The sequence below is a fragment of the Sus scrofa genome, chromosome 14 (genome assembly GCF_054392235.1).
Source record: "Sus scrofa isolate SSC_HxYL_T2T_F1_AM1 chromosome 14, Sscrofa_HxYL_maternal_Yorkshire_Landrace_v2.0, whole genome shotgun sequence".
Lineage (NCBI taxonomy): Eukaryota > Metazoa > Chordata > Mammalia > Artiodactyla > Suidae > Sus > Sus scrofa.
In genome coordinates, this window is record NC_139396.1 from 145,311,054 (window position 1) to 145,329,275 (window position 18,222).

Sequence of the window (18,222 nt, forward strand, 5' to 3'; positions counted from 1 at the left end):
CCTACAGGTATTCTGCTAGGGGAAAAAGAGGAAAAGCGGCATTGTAGCTCTATTCCTTAAAACAACAACAACAACATATAACAGCCTCATGAAACTCTAATTCCTGTACCATACAATTTACCCATTTAAAGTATTTAAAGTCACTCCATGGTTGTAGCGTATTCACACTGTTGCACAGCATCAGTTTTAGACCATTTCATCACCCCCCAAAGAAACTGCTCATTAGCAGTCATTCCCCATCCCCTGCCCTCCATTCCCACCTCCACCAGCTCTTGGCAACCACCCATGTACTGCCTCTCTCATGGATTTGCCTATTCTGGACATTTCACATTAATGGAATGATACGCTCTGTGGCTTTTGTGACTGGCTTCTTTCACTTGCCATAATGTTTTCAAGGGTCACTTCATTCCCTTTTATTGTTGAAAAATATTCCATTGTAAGAATATACCACAATTTGCTTTTCCCATCTTTTCCCATTCATCCCTTGATGGACATTTGAATTGTTTCCACTTTTTTTTTTTTTTTTTTTTGCAGTTACAAATAATGTTGCTATGGACATTCAAGTACAAGTCTCCACTCCCTTTTATCCACAGACTCACAATCTTATAGCAAGGAAATAAGAAGGAAGCTGAGCAGGTGGGAGAAGTTACTTTTGAAGGCCGTATCTCTAGCCAGAAGTTAGAATATTACAGATTTTCACAACACATAAAGCACTGTCATCCATTCCCTCTTGTGCAATCCTCCCCTCAACCCCAGGGATGAAAGAGACATTATTTTTATTGCCATTTTAAAGATGAGCTCATAAAGAATAAGCAAGTTTGGGGTAACTTGCCAAAAGTCACCCAATCAAGAAATGAAGCCAGAATTAAGTTCTATATTCTTTGTACTTGAGCTCTTCGCACACGAAACAGGCTTTATTCTTCTCTTACATACTCAATCTTTGCTTCTAGATTGTGTAGTTCAAGGGATAAAAAGAAAAAAGAAGAGAGAAAGTGGCAATTAGGCCAACAAATAGTTACTATTGTCTGCATTTAAAAAATTTGTACTTAAGACTCAGAAAGATTAAATGTCTTTTTTTTTTTTTTTGTCTTTTTTAGGGCCACATCTGAAGCATATGGAAGTTCCCAGGTTATAGGTCAAATCAGAGATGCAGCTGCCCACCTGCCTACACCACAGCCACAGTAACTGGGGATCCAAGCTATGTCTATGATCTACACCACAGTTCACAGCAACGCCAGATCCTTAACCCACTGAGCAAGGCCAGGGATCGAATCCATGTCCTCATGGATACTAGTCAGGTTCTTTACCGCTGAGCCACAATGAGAACTCCTAAATATCTTATCTCAAGTCATAGAGCTAGCAAACCAGCCATGGCTAATTTAAAGGCAGCTACGTGATTCCCAAACATAGGCTAGATCAGCTTGCTTTCTTCCTAATGTCTAACCTAGAGTAGCAGAGGTCTTGGTTGTTCAGGTAGATGGAAGGGTAACTTTGGATGAGGAATTACAGGTAAGGGTAGGCCTGGGTGAGATGTCATACATAGCAGGGGGTCATGGGGGTGTGAAAGGGGGATTAGGGCACATGAGAGTCTGAAGTTGCAGAGAAAAGACAGGAGAAGAGCACAAAGAAAACAGAAGAGAGAGAAAAAATGGAAAACGTGGGAAGAGTCCAGTTGAAAGGCTGGCCAAGTTCCCAGTTTGTCCCATGGCCAGGAAGATGTCATCCAAACTCTTGTGGTCACTCAATAAACAATATGAACAGATGTTCTGGGTGGAATGAGGTGGGGAAAATATCAACCAGGGACAGAACTGGAGTGTCCACCCAGCTTCTCATCACCTGTCCAGCCCCAACCAAAGAGCACAGCCCTGGTGGGGCACCACCCAAGAGGGGGCCTCCTGGAAGCAGGAGGGTGAAGATCTCCATGGGGAGAGATGAGACCAAGCAGGCCAGGTGAGCACAGGTGATGGGCATGGACACAGCTCACCTCCAAGGTGGAGATTCCAGTGCAAAGTGCTTTTCACCTGGGAGTGGGGATCACAGTTGGACCGCAGGGATGTAGGTATGGGCATACTGGAGATCTGGAACCAGCCAGTCATCTTGTGGCTCTGGATTTTGACTTATTGCACCAAGACCACACCAACTTGGTGCACTAAGTCAAAATCTGGTTTCCTGGGGCCCATTACTTGCAGAATTCAGTACAGCAGGCAAACCAGTGTGGGAAAAAGTCAGTTCTAAAATGTCTCTAGGATTCCCTGTTGTGGCTCAGCAGAAACGAACCTGACTAGTATCCATGAGGATGGGGGTTCCAATCCCTGGCCCCGCTCAGTGGGTTAAAGGATCTGGCGTTGCTGTGACTGTGCTATAGGCCAGCAGCTGCAGCTCCGATTCGACCCCTAGCCTGGGAACTTCCATATGCTGTGGGTGCGGCCCTAAAAACAAAAATAAAATAAAGTAAGATAAGATAACAAAAATCTTTTTGTCTTTTTGTTATTTCTTTGGGCCACTCCCGCGGCATATGGAGGTTCCCAGGCTAGGGGTCGAATTGGAGCTGTAGCCACCGGCCTACGCCAGAGCCACAGCAACGTGGGATCCGAGCCGCGTCTGCAACCTACACCACAGCTCACGGCAACGCCGGATCCTTAACCCACTGAGCAAGGGCAGGGACTGAACCCGCAACCTCATGGTTCCTAGTCGGATTCGTTAACCACTGTGCCACGACGGGAACTCCCAAAAATCTTTAAGTTTAGGAAGCAGACCCAAGCTAGTCCCAGTCTCCTTAGGCTGCTGTAATAAAAACAACATAAACTGGGTATCTTATAAACAATGGAAATTTTTTCTCATAGTTCTGGAAGTTGAGAAGTCCAAGATCAAGGCACCAGCAGATTCGATGTCTGGCGAGGGTTCACTTCTTGCTTCGTAGACTGCTATGGTTTCATTTTCACTTTGTCTTCACAGAGCATAATTGGAGAGGGAGATTTTCAGCCCCCCCCCCCTTTATTTTCGAGGCCCCTTAAATCTCTGAGCCATCTACAAGATCCACTATTGGAGAAGGAAAGACTATCATTAGATGTGCTGCCACTTCAGAGCACCAGAGCGTATTGGGCTTCAGGATGCAGAAGAAGGCAAGCACCTACCAGTAGCTTCAGCTCAATGGACAAAACCCAGTATCTATTGGTACTTCCATGGGCCAGGCCCCAGGTTTTCTCTTCCCCAAAACTCTATAGGGTAAGAATATTTATACCCATTTCAGAGGATGGAAGAGTAGAGCTCAAAGAGGCTAACTAGCTTGCTTGAGGTCACGTGGTTAATATGTGGCCGAGTAAGGACTGGAGCTCAAGGTCATCTGACACCAAAGCCCATGACCTTTCTACTGTTTCCTGTTACTATCCTTTCCTTAAATTCATTTTTTTTTCTGGCCCTGAGAAGCTGCCACTTATTTCCATTCTTCCCTCAGTAGTTTTTCCAGCATTCCCCAACCATTTGTGCGCATGCATTGATATATGATACATATGCATCTAGGTTCATATTCAGACATGTCTGTGAGAATACATATCTGTGTACATATATTCATTCATGTGTGTCTCCTTGCTTTTCGCTCTGTGTGTTCCATTGCCTTCAGAGAAAGAGCCAAATGCCTTTTTGGTTTTAACATCCTCGAGGCTGTGTAGGAGTCTGTCCTGAGATGCTTGTTTGATGGCAGTCTTCCTACTGCATGTCGGCTAGTGACTGGTGGGATTGGTCTCTGTAACCAGGGCTATTTCTCTATTGCAGGCATCTTCTGAGGATCTGGTCTTAAGATGGGGCTTTCATAGGTGTCTCTGAACTGGACACTCAGGCTTAAGGTTCTCAAAAATAGAATTTTCTACACGTGAGAGATCAGAGGATTCTGGGTCTTCTGCCTGAGCCTGGAACTAGCACAAGGCAAACCCCAGTCCGCACTAGAATGATTCTATCTGTTTTCCAAAGTCCTTTCATATTTATGTTCTTGGTGACAAATGTTTCAGAGCCAGCAATCGTCAACTCCATTTCACATAAAAGGAATAAAACTCCAGCAGTATTGCTCAGATATGATGTTCCTAATCCTGGGCCACCATTAGCTGTGTGACCTTGGCCAGGTCCCTTAAATACTCTGCCCATCTCTTCATCATTATTTCTTTCTTTTTGGCCTCTGTCTTGGCATATGGAAGTTCCTGGGCTAGTGATAAAATTCAAATGGGAGCTGCAACCTACACCACCACAGCGACAATGCCAGATCTTTAACCCACTGTGCTGGGCAGGGGATTGAACCTTAACCTACTGTACCACAGAGGGAATTCTCCCATCTCCTCATATGTATGTATTTATTTTGTTTTGGGGGGCTGCTCCTGTGGCATATGGAAGTTCCCTGGCTTGGGGTCCAATCGCAGCTACAGCTGCCAGCCTGCACCACAGCTACCACAATGTGGGATCCGAGCTGCATCTGCAACCTACACCACAGCTCACAGAAATGGCAGATCTTTAACCTACTGAGTGAGGCCAGGGATCGAACCCACATCCTCATGGGTACTAGTTGGGCTCTTTGCCACTGAGCCACAATGGGAACTTCCCCCATCTCATCTTTAAAATGAAGGTGCTCCATCGGGTTGCTCTAAGCATTGGCTGTGTTAAAATATGTAAATTCTTAGAACAGAGCCCAGCATGTGCCAAACTCACAATAAATGTTGACAGTACACCTTCTTAGGCCTGGTGTCCCCTGGAGACACCTAAGTCTGCTGGCCATGGAGTTTTCAGCCCTGACTCCCCTCTTCTCAAGCCAATCCATCTTGTCATGTCAATGCAGAACAACTCCTGAAGGTTTTTGTTCCCACAGCATGTGTGCAGTACACTCTTAGCCTCTTCTCATTTCAGTGGTTGATCAAATAGTCTGCCTTGAACATGAACCTTTAGTGCCTCCTCAGTGTGTCCTTGCACTAGGATCGGATCCCTAAAACCACCGACTCTGGAGCCAGATAACCTGTCTTCAAATCCCAGCTCTGCCACTTATAGCTGTGTGACCATGGTCGGTTCACTCCACCTCTTTGTGCCTCAGCTTTCCCATCTGCAAAGTAGGGGTAATAATAGTGCTTATAAAGATCAAATGAGCTAACACATGTGAAACAGCTACAGGCATATATTAAAGTCTATATTAATATATGACTCTTTTATTTTTACTGCAGAATTTTAAAAATTTTGTGGTATAATACATATAGCATAAAATTTATTGTCATTACTATTTTAAAAACATTTTAATTAAAATGGAGTTGAGGTATAATAGTATATAAGTTATAGGTGTACAATAGAGTAATACACAATTTATTGTTGGTATAAAATATTGGCTATATTCCCTGTGTTGTACAATATATCCTTATAGCTTATTCTACTTTATTATTTATGCACCTGCAGCAAATGGAAGTTCCCAGGCTAGGAGTCAAAGGAGTGCTTCAGCTGCTGACCTACACCATAGCCAGAGCAACACCAGATCCAAGCCACATCTGTGACCTGTACTGTCCCTTGCAGCAAGGCTGGATCCCTAACCCACTGAGCAAGGCCAGGGATTGAACCCTCATTCTCATGGACACTATGCTGGGTTCTTCACCCACTGAACCACAATGCAGAGTCCTTGTAGCAGTTTATTTTAAATATAATAGTTTATACCTCTTAACCCCCTACCCGCATGTTGTCCCTCCCCTTTTCCCTTCATCATCGCAATTTTAAGTGTATAGTTCAGTGACATAAAGTACATTCACACCATTGTGCTACCAGCACCACCTCTGCAGAACGTTTTCCTTCTTGCAAAACTGAAGCTCCATGCCCGTTAAACAACATCTCATTTCCCCTCCTCCCAAGCCCTGGAACCATCGTGCCCCTTCCTGCCTCTATGAGTTTGACTAGTCTAGGTACCTCATATAAGTGGAATCATACAGTCTTTGTTCTTTTGTAGCCAGGTTATTTCCCTTAGCATTCATGTCTTCAAGGTTCATTCACATTGTAACATGTATCCTTCCTTTTTAAGGCTGAACAACATTGCGGGTATATACCACGCTGTGTTCGTATATTCATCCATGCGTGGACACTTGGAGTGCTTTTATCTTTCAGTTATTGTGAATAACGCTATTGTGAACATAGGTGTATAATATCTCATTGAGTCCCCGCTTTCAATTCTTTTCTGTGTATACCCAGAAGTGGAGTTGCTGGATCATGTTGTAAGTCTATGTTTAATTTTTTGAGGAACAGTCATACTGGTTTCCAGAGCAGATGCACCATTTTACATTCCGACCATCAATGTTCAAGGATTCCACTTTCCCTTCATTTCTCCCCAACATTTGTTATTTTCTGGGGTGTTTGTTTTGTTTAGTTCTTACGGTAGCCCACATAATGGGTGAGAGGTGGTATCTCGTGGTTTTGATTGGCATTTCCCTAATGATCAGTGATGTTGTGCATGCTTTCATGTGTGTTTTGGCCATTTGCATATCTTTGGAGAAATGTCTATTCAAACCCTTTGCCCATTTTCAAATCAGGTTGTTTGGTGTTTTGTTGTTGACTTTTCATCATGATTCCTAAGCACTAACCCCTGTAATTCATATTATTTGGAGCTTGGTAGCATTCAGAAAATAAAAATTGCTCATTTTCCAAATGCCTTACAAAGAAATAAAAAACCAATTTCTTAAAATTGCTGACAGAAAATGAAAGGAAAGGCCAGGCTATTGAATTCAAGTGCCTTTTCTTCTTTGTACTTGTATAAACCCTGAGACACCACAATATTAGCAAAAAATAGTGTTTGCCGCCAGAACAAAAACATTTCCTGCTGCTGAACAGATGTCCAGGGACTTTTATATGAATGGCCAATATTCTGAGAGAATTAATGCAGAACTTGAGACATAGACCATTAGCAATACTATGAACTGATAAAAATGACAGGATTCAACTCAAAATATCAATAATGTCAACTTATAAAAGCCACCACCATCTCCAAACCAAAAATACATAAAAAGGATGAAGACGTGTGTGCAAGACAGATTTTGTATGTTTGTGTGATATTACTTATAGATGAGTGCAAGAAAAAGGAATATATGTGTAAGTATTAAAGAAATTCAGATAATGTCATTTAATTCTATTGAAAAGAAGAAAAATTGGGCAACTCAAGAATTGGGGTTCTGTTTGGTCCTTAGTTACCCAGGCTAATTATTTAAGCAATCATTTCTCCCTTGCTATAGATCCTGAACATACAAAAAGTGTCACTACCCTTCGTGGCAGAAAGCAAAGTTCAGTAAATATCATTTCCATGCAAAGTATTCTGTAAAAGCAGAAAATACATATAACTAATATATTTCCTCATTTTTCTAATTTGACTGGAAACTCTAGGGATAGAAATCATGCTTTGGGGGTTATTTTCTTCCACATTGCCTAGCAGAGATCCCATGCATTATTATAATATGAGCAAGACTGTGGCTAGCTACTAAGCAGTCTATATAAAATGTAGCTAATAGCCCTGCAGGATAGATGTCACTGTGCCCATTTTACAGATGAGAAAACGGAGGCTCAGGAAATTGAAATGTGTGGTGGTAGTATTGTGGATACGTTTTTGGTTTTTTTTTGTTTTGTTTTGTTTTGTTTTTTGCTATTTCTTGGGCCGCTCCCACGGCATACGGAGGTTCCCAGGCTAGGGGTCGAATCAGAGCTGTAGCCACCGGCCTACGCCAGAGCCACAGCAACGCGGGATCCGAGCCGCATCTGCAACCTACACCACAGCTCACGGCAACGCCGGATTTTAACCCACTGAGCAAGGGCAGGGATCGAACCCACAACCTCATGGTTCCTAGTCGGATTCGTTAACCACTGCGCCACGACGGGAACTCCTGTGGATACGTTTTTAACAAATAACATCCTTATTCTTCAAAGATACATACTAAAATATTCACCAGCTGAATGAAGCTAAAGGTGAAACAAAACCTGCCACGAAGCTGATAATTGTTGAAGCTGAGGGATGTGTGTTTTCATGGTCTATTATGTGATTTTCTATTCTATTTGTTCATATTTTGTCTATATATGCTTTTTTCTTTCTTTTTTTTTTCTTTTTTCTTTGGTGATGAATGGAAAGAAAAGACTTCCTATTATTGCATCATGCTTTACAGAGCTTCACAAAAACATGATAGCGAAATGCATGCCTTTGCCCATTGTTTGTGCCTCCCTGAGAATTTTAGCAGGATCCCAGACATTAGGAGCCCCACACAAAGGCACACATACTTCCATAGATTTGTTTTTAATGACTCATCAGTCTATAAGGCCTTTCGATAATGGAAGCTTGTTGATAGCCAATGACCCCCATAATTACTGTACCTGGCATGGAGCCTAGTACTTGGTAGGTACTTGGCAAATGTTAAATGGATGGAGGCAACACATGGGCATGGGGAAGCCTGAAATGATGCAGAACCCCTGGCACACACGTCTACTATATGTCTAATGGGAACATCCCAAGCTTTCCTCCAGGGATCCCTCTTTGAACAACCAGCACATATGAATCTCTGTTATTTCAGACTGCTCCTTCACGCTCCTGTTATTACTGCCTTTGCCATTCTTTCCTGCACAGTCCCTTGTTCAGCTGTGCACGTTTGGTCCTCCCATCTAGACCATGAATTCCTTGGGGATAGGAACAATGTTCCTCAGTTCTCTTAGCCTCCTGGCCTCTCACAGAACCGGACATGGGGTGTGCAGCCCAATGCCACATGCCGCAGTGGCCACAGCTCAGCTTCGCCTTCAAGAGGATCTGCTTCAAGAGCCTGGTTGATGGACAGCCTCTAGGTGCTGCCCTGTTGGACCTACCACACATTCCTGCTGAGGCCACACTTCTCCCAGGCTTCTGCCGGCCAATAGTTGGGAGAGATGGGAGGAGGGGGCGTTAGAGCTAGTGCTTTCCTGCCCACTGTGCAATTCCTCCGCCAGCCCAGCAGAGATGCTCCAAGGCCTGTCTGTTTCTGCTCTGCCCCGCTTTATCCTTCAGAAGCATTTCCCCCAATACATCTCTTGTACATCTTCTCTTGTTTCAGCACATGTTTCTCTGAGGACCCAAACAATTAAAGCACCTGAACTACACTAATATGCAAGTATGGATATGAAGAATATCCATACTTCATTTCTTACACATGGACATATTGACCATATTGGTTTGTATTGAAACTAATGTAAATAGAGTAAATTCTGCAGCACACTATGCTGTTCTGTGCTGAAGCCACAGCTGCAGTAGAGTGAATCAGGGCCCCTGGGGGACCTATACAATTACATATGACCATTGGGACCTTGAGCAAAGTGCTTTCTCTCATGGAGCCTCATTTTCTTTATTCTTTGTTTGTTTGCTTTTTTGTTTGAGGGCTGTACATATGGCATAAGGAAGTTCCTGGGCTAGGGGTCTAATCAGAGCTTCAGCTGCTGGCCTACACCACAGCCCCAGCAACGCCAGATCCAAGCATCTGCAACCTATGCTGCAACTTGTGGCAACACCGGATCCTTAACCCACTGGTTGAGGCCAGGGGTCGAACCCACATCCTCATGGATACTGGTCTGGTTCTTAACCTGCTGAGCCACAATGAGAACTCCACATTTTCTTTATGCTTAAAGTGAGGCTAATGAGGTCTTCCTTGTGTTGAAATAAATTTCTAGGCCCAAGAAGGAGACACACCTGTCAGGGGTGCCGCATCAGAAAACTGTATCTTAGATAATGTTAATTTCCCTGTAAATACTCTGCTTGACCAGACACATAGTATAGCCACTCACCCAATCCCCAAGTACCAAGCCATCTCTGAGCTCTATATGTATTTCTTTGTTCCTTATTAAGGAAGGTCATCTGTGGGCAGAGGCTGGGAGGGGAACGGGAGAGGACTTGCAGAGCACAGGAATTAGAACCCAGGGGTTGGCTGAGAGTGGGGCCATATCCCACTGGAAATATGAAAGGAATCTTAGAAGAGATGTGGAGAAGGATCACCAGACCTGGCATAAAAAAGCCAGGCTGCACCCTGAACCATAGGACCTTGGGCACACCATTTCCTCTCTTGAACATTTCGCATCTGAAAAGGCAATTGGTGGCCTAAATGACCTCCACGTCCCTTTATGTGCAGACATCTATGATCCTTTCTCACCCACCCAGCATCTCCATCCTTTACATGTGGGCCCTCTCCCAAGACCTCTGTATAGAAAATGACTGATGGTGTTTCTATAAATGTGGTCCTTGCTTAAAGGAGAGCCCATTAAACATGAACTTTCACTTTTTTTTTTTTTTTTTTGGATTTTTAGGGCCACACCTGTGGCATATTGAAACTCCCAGGCTAAGGGTCGAATCGGAGTTGCAGCTGCTGCAACAGGGGATCTCCGAGCCATGTCTGTGACCTATACCCCAGCTCACCGCAATGCCGGAACCCCAACCCACTGAGCAAGGCCAGGGGTGAAACCCACATTTTCATCGATGCTATTTGGGTTTGTAACCCGCTGAGATGCAACGGGACCTCCTGAACTTTTACTTCTTAAGGAAAATTAGTTGGGGGGATAAAGGAGGGACATGATGGAATTCAGTGGTTCTGTCCTTTCCAACTAACCCCTGAACACTCTCTCCTGTTCCACCCTCCCCTCTGGCACCTCTCCTTCCTGGAGCCCAGCCATTGGCTGTCCTTGTTCTTCTCTTGCTCAAGTGACTCACCTGATTGGCTGTGAGGCCAGAGCCCCATTGGCTTCTGTAGTCACCCAATGGCCTTGGCTTCTGGCCCTCTGGCCCCCCACCAGGCAGAAGCCAACAAGACTAGCCTCTCAAGTGATTTCTTCCTCATGGTGGGGTTCCCCATGGCTGAAGAAGAAGGAGTGAGTCAGGCAAACAAGACATGAGCTGAAGATGCTCCTTGAGCAGTTGGATCTCACACTGCTGCTGAAGGTGGGCAGGCAGAGGTCAAACTGCCCATCCCTACCCCCTACCATTGCCTAATGATACCCCAGGGTGAACTACCTGGCAAGTACCTGGTGACTTTTGGAACCACAAATAGTTCGGATCAATTTGTTCCAAAGATTCATTGGGCAACCATACTACCCTTTTCCCTCTTTGTCGGCCTTGCCATGCTGACCCACCACCTGCTCAGACAGGCAAAAATACCAGTCCCCTCAACTAGAAGAGACCATATGACCAAGCATAGTTCTACTAACTGACCACCTCCCATTCGCAATCACAAGAAGATATGAGCAGTACCATAGCTTCCTCTCTAATCATTTTCAGACCTTTTCAAACAAAATCTTTCAAAAGGTTAATCTGACAACTGGACTGATATATGCACTGATAATAACAATCAAATGATGGATGAGGGACATTTGGAAATATTCCTTACATGAAAGACAACTGTAGTGTCATTTTGATCACTCTACTTAGCATCTTAAAAAAACATATTGGGAGTTCCCGTCGTGGCGCAGTGGTTAACGAACCCGACTAGGAACCATGATGTTGCGGGTTCGGTCCCTGCCCTTGCTCAGTGGGTTAACGATCCGGCGTTGCCGTGAGCTGTGGTGTAGGTTGCAGACGCGGCTCGGATCCCACGTTGCTGTGGCTCTGGCGTAGGCCGGTGGCTACAGCTCCGATTCGACCCCTAGCCTGGGAACCTCCATATGCCGCGAGAGCGGCCCAAGAAAATGGCAAAAAGACAAAAAAAAAAAAAAAAAAAAAAAAAAAAAAAAAAAAAATAAAAAAACATATTGTTTTATGTTTGTGCATTCTGTAAAGATGTCTAAATCAATAGTCTTAGAAGTTCTTATACATTCTGTAACCAAGAAATCAGAGAGTTAAAATCAGACAATAAAACCACTAATATTTACTGAGTATCTGCCTTTCACAAAGCATTGTGCCATAGGTTGATACAAAGAAATGTAAAACTCAGCTCTTGACTTGGGGATGGTGAGGTGGTCACTGAAGGGGGTTTAAAGACAGAAAAATTACAAACCTACATAAAAGTAATTGAGTGAAATAGCCAGGTGTTATGAACTCCCACGGAAATGTATATCTGAAATAGGTACCTTCCTGGATTAGGCATATTATTGTGAACATGGCCCCACCAAGTTCAAATATGAGAGTTAGTAATTTCACATGGAGCATGGAGATAAAGGACAGACTTGAATATTGCTGGATTTTATATCTATCTCATATCAGGAGAGCAATCATCTACAAGTAACAGGAAAACTCACAAATAGTGGTTTAAACAAGTATGGAACATATTTTTATCACTCAACAAGAATTCCAAAAGTAGAGAACACAGAGCCGGAGAAGTTACCATGAAAATCATCAATAATTTCTGCCATTTTTCTGTGACACTGTCCTTTGCCTGTGGATTTTGTCCTCATGTCTTCAAAATGGCTGCTGTATTCCAGGCATCATATCCACATTCCAAGAAGGAAAAAGAAAAGGTAGGATAAATGACAAAAATCTTCTCTTTTTAAGTTATTCTCTTTTTATTTGAGAAGAGAAGCCTTTTTCAGGTATCTGCCTTCATCCTGTAGATCAGAATAACATGACCACCCCAGCAGCAAGGCAAGTATTTTTCCCTCTCCAAGTTCCATGGAGAAAAACATGGGAGAAGGTTATATAAATAGTCTTCACTGGACCAATAGCATCAGCCATATCTTAGCATATAATAACCATGTTACATATGAAATGTACTTGATTTTAAATGGTCATATTATGAGAGAATATTTCCCTGGCCTCACAAAATGTACAACATGGCATGATTTTTATTCTTTTAAGAATAGCTTTTAGATATAATTACATTCTTGGGAATATGTTTTTAAAGAATAGTTATGTATGTATTTTACAGTGATTATTTATGAATGATAAAATTACAGATTTTTTAAATTTCTCTGTGCTATCTGGGCTTTTTTATTTCATTTAATTTTCCTAATTCTCTGTAGCAAAAGTGCATTAATTTATAATAAGACAAAAAATTTCTTCTTAAATAAGAATGTTCATGATGGTTTATGATATATTGTCAACTGAAAAAGCAATATGTATGACCTGTTCCCAATTTTCATAAACATATATGAGAGAAGCAAATAATACAGATGTGAAAGAACCAAAAGCCTGTAGATTTGCCACTGAATGCCAGGAATATAGATTGTTTTAATTTTCTTCCATCTGCCTGTTGGTGTTTTCCAAACTGATCATAGTAAAAAAAGGTTAGAAACAAAGAGCAATCTCAAGTTAAGCAGTTCCCTGCCTGGACTTGGAGGAAAGACAGTCTTTGAGCATCACTAAACAGTAAGCTTTGAGAATGGAAATTGCAGAAAAAAAGAAAAAAAAAAAAAAAAAAGCATTCACCTGAGGAAAAGGCTTGGTTTGTTAAGACCAAAAAGGATACAGGAAAATACTTTCCTCCTTCTCTGTTTCCCTTCTCCAAAAGCACTTTCTGCTGAGAAATATTAAACCCCCTTACCATCTTCAGGGGATTCTCAAGTCCAAGGCTCAGAGCCCAATAGAGGGCTATTTGTTCTTTCTGGTGCCTCAGCTGTGAAACGTGGCTTATTGTTTTTCTGAAAATATGGCCACTGCAAGGGCACTTTCCCAGCCTCCTTTCTTGCCACAAGCAGGAGAAGATGGGGAACAGAAAGGTAGCTCATGGTTCTTTACCTTTCAGAGGGCCCCGCCCACTTTCAAATCCACAGCGACTTCTTTCTTCTTTCTTTCTTTTTCTTTCTCTCCAGTAAAAAAAAAAAAAACACTGACTTCTCCCAGAAAGCAAGAGACCATCTACAATTCTCCTGAATTTGCAGAGTGAGAAGCCTGCAAATCCCAGAAGCCTGGGCAATTAACAGTCTGGTAAAAAGCATCCCCCCTACTGGATCAGTCTCAAGGATAGCCAGCCCATTCTTTAGTCATTTGTCCATTCATTCATTCATTCATTCACTCACTCACTCACTCACTCATTCATCCATCCATCCTTTCAGCAACACTGCCTGGTCTGAGGATACAGTGAGACCAAGACCAAAAAATGTGGGAGTTTATATATGGGGGCACAGGAGTCGGGGGGACAACAAGAAAAATAAAGGAAACACTGAAATAAATAGTTTCAAAAGAGGACACATGCTATAAAGACTAGAAAGGAGGGTAAGCTTCTAGAGAGTCACAAAGGAGCACGGTGGGGTCATCAGGAAGGGGTCTTTCAGGAGGTAGCATTTGAATTGAACTTGAACGATGGGAAGTAGGGAATCAGGAGAAGCTCAAGCATGGTACAGACAGGCTACAGCAGGAGATGAGATCAGAGCATTGGGAGCCCAGAGTCTTAGAGCCAGAAGGGAGAAGGACAGGTGACCATCAACAGGGTACTTGGGGAGCCAGAGTGAAGTGGTACATGGAGCCATCCAGCCATCAGTAATGATCTCCAGCCCTGCTGGATGGGAACAGAGTAGGTACCATTAAAAGCTTCTTATTTCCTAAGAGCATCCAGCCTCGGGAGACAGGAACAATTACAGAAGTCAGGGCTAAGGTGTATGGCTCTGATTCTACGCAAAGGCATTTGGAGAAGGCGAGATGGGTATGAGCAGAACCAGTCAGAGGACCTCCCGGGGGAAGGAATGGGATAGACCTAGGTGAGGGGAAGGGTCACATCAGGTGGCAAAGCCTTTACCATGCATAAACACCTGCCCCACGTCCACTGAAAAAGCCATTATCCATTCACAGTTCTCTTTCCCACTCACCTTGGTCTCCAAAACCTTCTCAAACTAGCATTCCTGGCAGATGCCTCCAGCAAATCAAAGTTAGCATGGTAGGAGAAAGCTCAGGCTAAGCCAGAGACAGTGGGTCCGGGAAAGTAGAAGAGAGTGCCTCCCCTGTAGAGTGGCCTAAGGATCCAGTGGAAGCTCCCCAGTGACGATGGGAAAGGTGATAGTTCCAACCAAAAAGCACAGCATGTGGGAAGACTAGAGGTGGGAATGGGGGCAAGCCCTCCCCTGTGACCGGGGTTATAAAGTGCCGGGGCAGGAGGGATGAACACAGAGGGTGGTGGGAGTCATGGGAAGAATTGAGGCTTTCTTTATAGGACAGCAGAGAGAGGCTTTGAAGGGCTTAAGCAATGGGGTCAGGGTGTGGGGTGATCCCAGCCTAGCTCCAACCATCACTCTAGCTTATCTGAAACCAGAGAGGTTGCAGGATAGGAGGCTGCTGCCGGATAGGGGGTCAGGGTCTGCACCAGGGTGAGTTCTGGGAAAAGGAGACAAGAGGCTGCTTTGGAAGCCATTTAGGACAGGGAACTGCTCAACACCGCTAACTAGACATTGGTGTAGAGAAGAGAGTCAAGGATGGAGTCCACCTTCTTCATACAAATCCTCAGATGCTCCCACTGATGAGGGAGAAATTGAAACTGACAAGCCCAACTGAGCTGGGCATTCAGATCTAAAATACCCACAGGAAGCTATTGATGCCTCAAGCTTTGCCAACAGATGCCCGCATCTCTACAGAGAACGACACACCAGACATGCAGCTGCTTCTCACTTCCGCTTTAGGTCTCAGGCAAATTGTACACAAAGGCCTTTATGTCCCAGGCATCTCGTTTGTCAAGGCACCAAGCAGCAGCCCAGCCTTTGAAAACCACCTGATGTTGTCATTTGCCAGTGGATGATCTTTGGAGAGGCTTACCCAAAGGCTCAGCGAAGTTGAGCATGTTCCTCAAGGTCACACAGGAAGTTGGAGGGGAATAGAGAGCTAGAACAAACCAGACCTGATGTATTAGACCATGTGCTGCTCAGGCCCTGAACAAACCCAACATCTTAAGGTATGTTGCTACCTGCCTTAGCATATTAGTGGGTGGCAATGGGACCAGGTGTAGGAGAAAATGACAAAGCCCTCACCTTCAGCACCTCAGGTGGACCCCCTTGAACATCGTAAACAACCCTCGGATTTTGCCCTGGAGACATCGATGGGTGGGCAGAGACCCACAACATCCACGTGCATCCCAGTTCCTTCCGGTTCTACTTTTCTCTTCCTTGACAAACTTTTCGTACCTAAGAGAAGGTGGAGTGGGCATGTGTTCAGATTCTGAAACATGCCACTTGAGAGGTAACGCACGCCTGCAATGGAGCCGTGAGCTGAGGTAGCATCTCTGAAGCTCAACTTTCCTAATGGCTGCCGTCCACAGGCATATGAGTGCCTACTGTGTGCAGGACTGTATTTGGCACTGCTTTCTTGTTTCCCATATGTACTTTTTCTTCCCTTTTTTTTGTCTTTTTAGGGCTGCACCAGCAGCACGTGAAGGAAGGTTCCCAGGCTAGGAGTCGAATTGGAGCTGTAGCTGCTGGCCTATGCCAAAGCTACAGACACAGCAACGGAGGATCTGAGCCACATATCCGACCTACACCACAGCTCAGGGCAACGCTGGATCCTTAACCCACTGAGCAAGGCCAAGGATCGAACCTGTGTCCTCATGGATACTAGTTGAGTTGGTTAACTGCTGAGCCGCAATGGGAACTCCTCCTATACGCACGTCAGTTCAGGCCTCTGATAAGCACTTTATGCAGAAAAGAAGAAAACCATTTTTCCAAAATTTGACTTCTCCTGAACTCTAGGTCCTTTATGGCTCACCTCCTCCTCATATGTGGCATGCAAATTCAAAGAAGCTAAATTGCTGTGCAAAAGTAAGTGATGAGACATCTAGAGATCTGGGGGTGGGGAAGAAGGGACAGGAGGGGAAACTAGCATCTCAGAGGCTAGGGAAATCCCGACCGGGGCTGAATCCAGAAGGCAGACAGTGAATATGACAAGCCAGATGGTATAGGCTTTCCTCATCCCCCACATCTTCATTCATTCATTCATTCATTCAACAAATACTCTCAAAGCATCTCATAAAGTATTCTGGGTGCTGGGACTATACTAGTAAACTCAACAGATCAAAATTTGTTCTCATGTTGGAGTTCCCACTGTGGTGCAAGGTTAAGTCCCCTGAGCTGGCATAGTGGGCTAAAGGATCTGGAGTTGCAGCAGCTGCAGCATAAGTCACAACTATGGCTCAGATCCATATGCTAAGGGGTGGCCAAAAAAGAAAATAGACAAATGAATAAAACAAAAAAGTCTGTTCTCATGTAGCTGATGTGGTGGGGAAGATAGACACATAAATAGGATATCAAACATAAGGTAGCGATACCTGCTTGGGGGCAAACCTAAGTTAAGGAAGGATGCACATAGATGGGGTGGTATGTGAGAGGGAAGAGGTGGGTGCTGGGGCAGGCCAGGAAGGCTGCATGCAAGAGGTGAGTTTTCATCAAAACCTAAGGGAAATGAGGGAGCTAGTCCTACAGATGTCTAGGAGAAGAGCCTTTCAGGTAGAGAAGCAGAAAATGCAAAGGTCTGGAGTTCCCATTGTGGCTTAGCGGTAATGAACCCAACTAGTATCCATGAGGACATGGGTTCAGTTCCTGGCCTCACTCAGTGGATTAAGGATCTGGCGTTGTCGTGAGCTGTGGTGCAGATCACAGACCTGGCTCAGATCCTTCGTTGCTGCGACTGTGGTATAGAATGACAGCTGCAGCTCCAATTCCATCCCTCGCCGGGGAACTTCCATATGCCATGGGTGCAGCCCTAAAAGACAACAAAGAAAAAAAGAAAATGCAAAGATCCTGGAACAGCAACATGATCGGAGCATTGGCAGGTTGGCCATGAAGGCTGGCATAGGGTGAGTGGGGGGTTAGGGTAGGAGTAGTCAGAGTGGTGGTCATCCAAAGTACAGAACTGCTTAGTTTTGTGTTGAGCTCAGAACGGCCTCAACCCATAGGGACAAGAGGGCCAGTGGACTTTGCAGAGACATGTGCATTATTGCTGTTCACCACCGTAACATTACCAAAAGGGAAAGTGAGATTCAGAAGAGAGAAAGGAATTGTCTAAGATCACACAGCTAGCGTGATAGAATTTGTATCTGATCCCGTGACAGTTGGCTCAAGCCTCTGCTCTTCCCATTATGGATGGCTAAAAAGTGGGCAATCAGGGGGAATGAGAACAAGAGTTGAGAACTGTGAACAATCTAATTGTCCTGCATCATTTTGCAGCACCTGGAAAGGTTGCAGGACTCCAGAGATGTAGCCACTGGCTGTGTGTCCAGGCAGAGAGGATCTCAGATAGCCTTGAAGCTATTCCTTAGCCTATCCTAGCAGGGATACCTGCATGCTAAAGAGCAGGGAAGTTTCAAGGAGAACCCTTGCAGCAGTAGC

General features: G+C 44.3%; 1 long non-coding RNA gene across 2 annotated transcripts in view; it reads right to left on the minus strand.

The window, feature by feature from the left end:
- LOC110256754 (uncharacterized) overlaps window positions 1–18,222 on the minus strand; it is a 72,225-nt gene that overhangs the window by 234 nt on the left and 53,769 nt on the right. Inside the window, exon 4 of one of the 2 annotated variants that reach the window (XR_014826226.1) lies at window positions 4,921–5,077. The exons of the other annotated variant lie outside the window; for it this stretch is intronic. This is a non-coding gene — a long non-coding RNA (uncharacterized LOC110256754). Of the gene's footprint in view, window positions 1–4,920; window positions 5,078–18,222 lie in introns of those variants that run through there. 2 annotated transcript variants of the gene reach the window in all.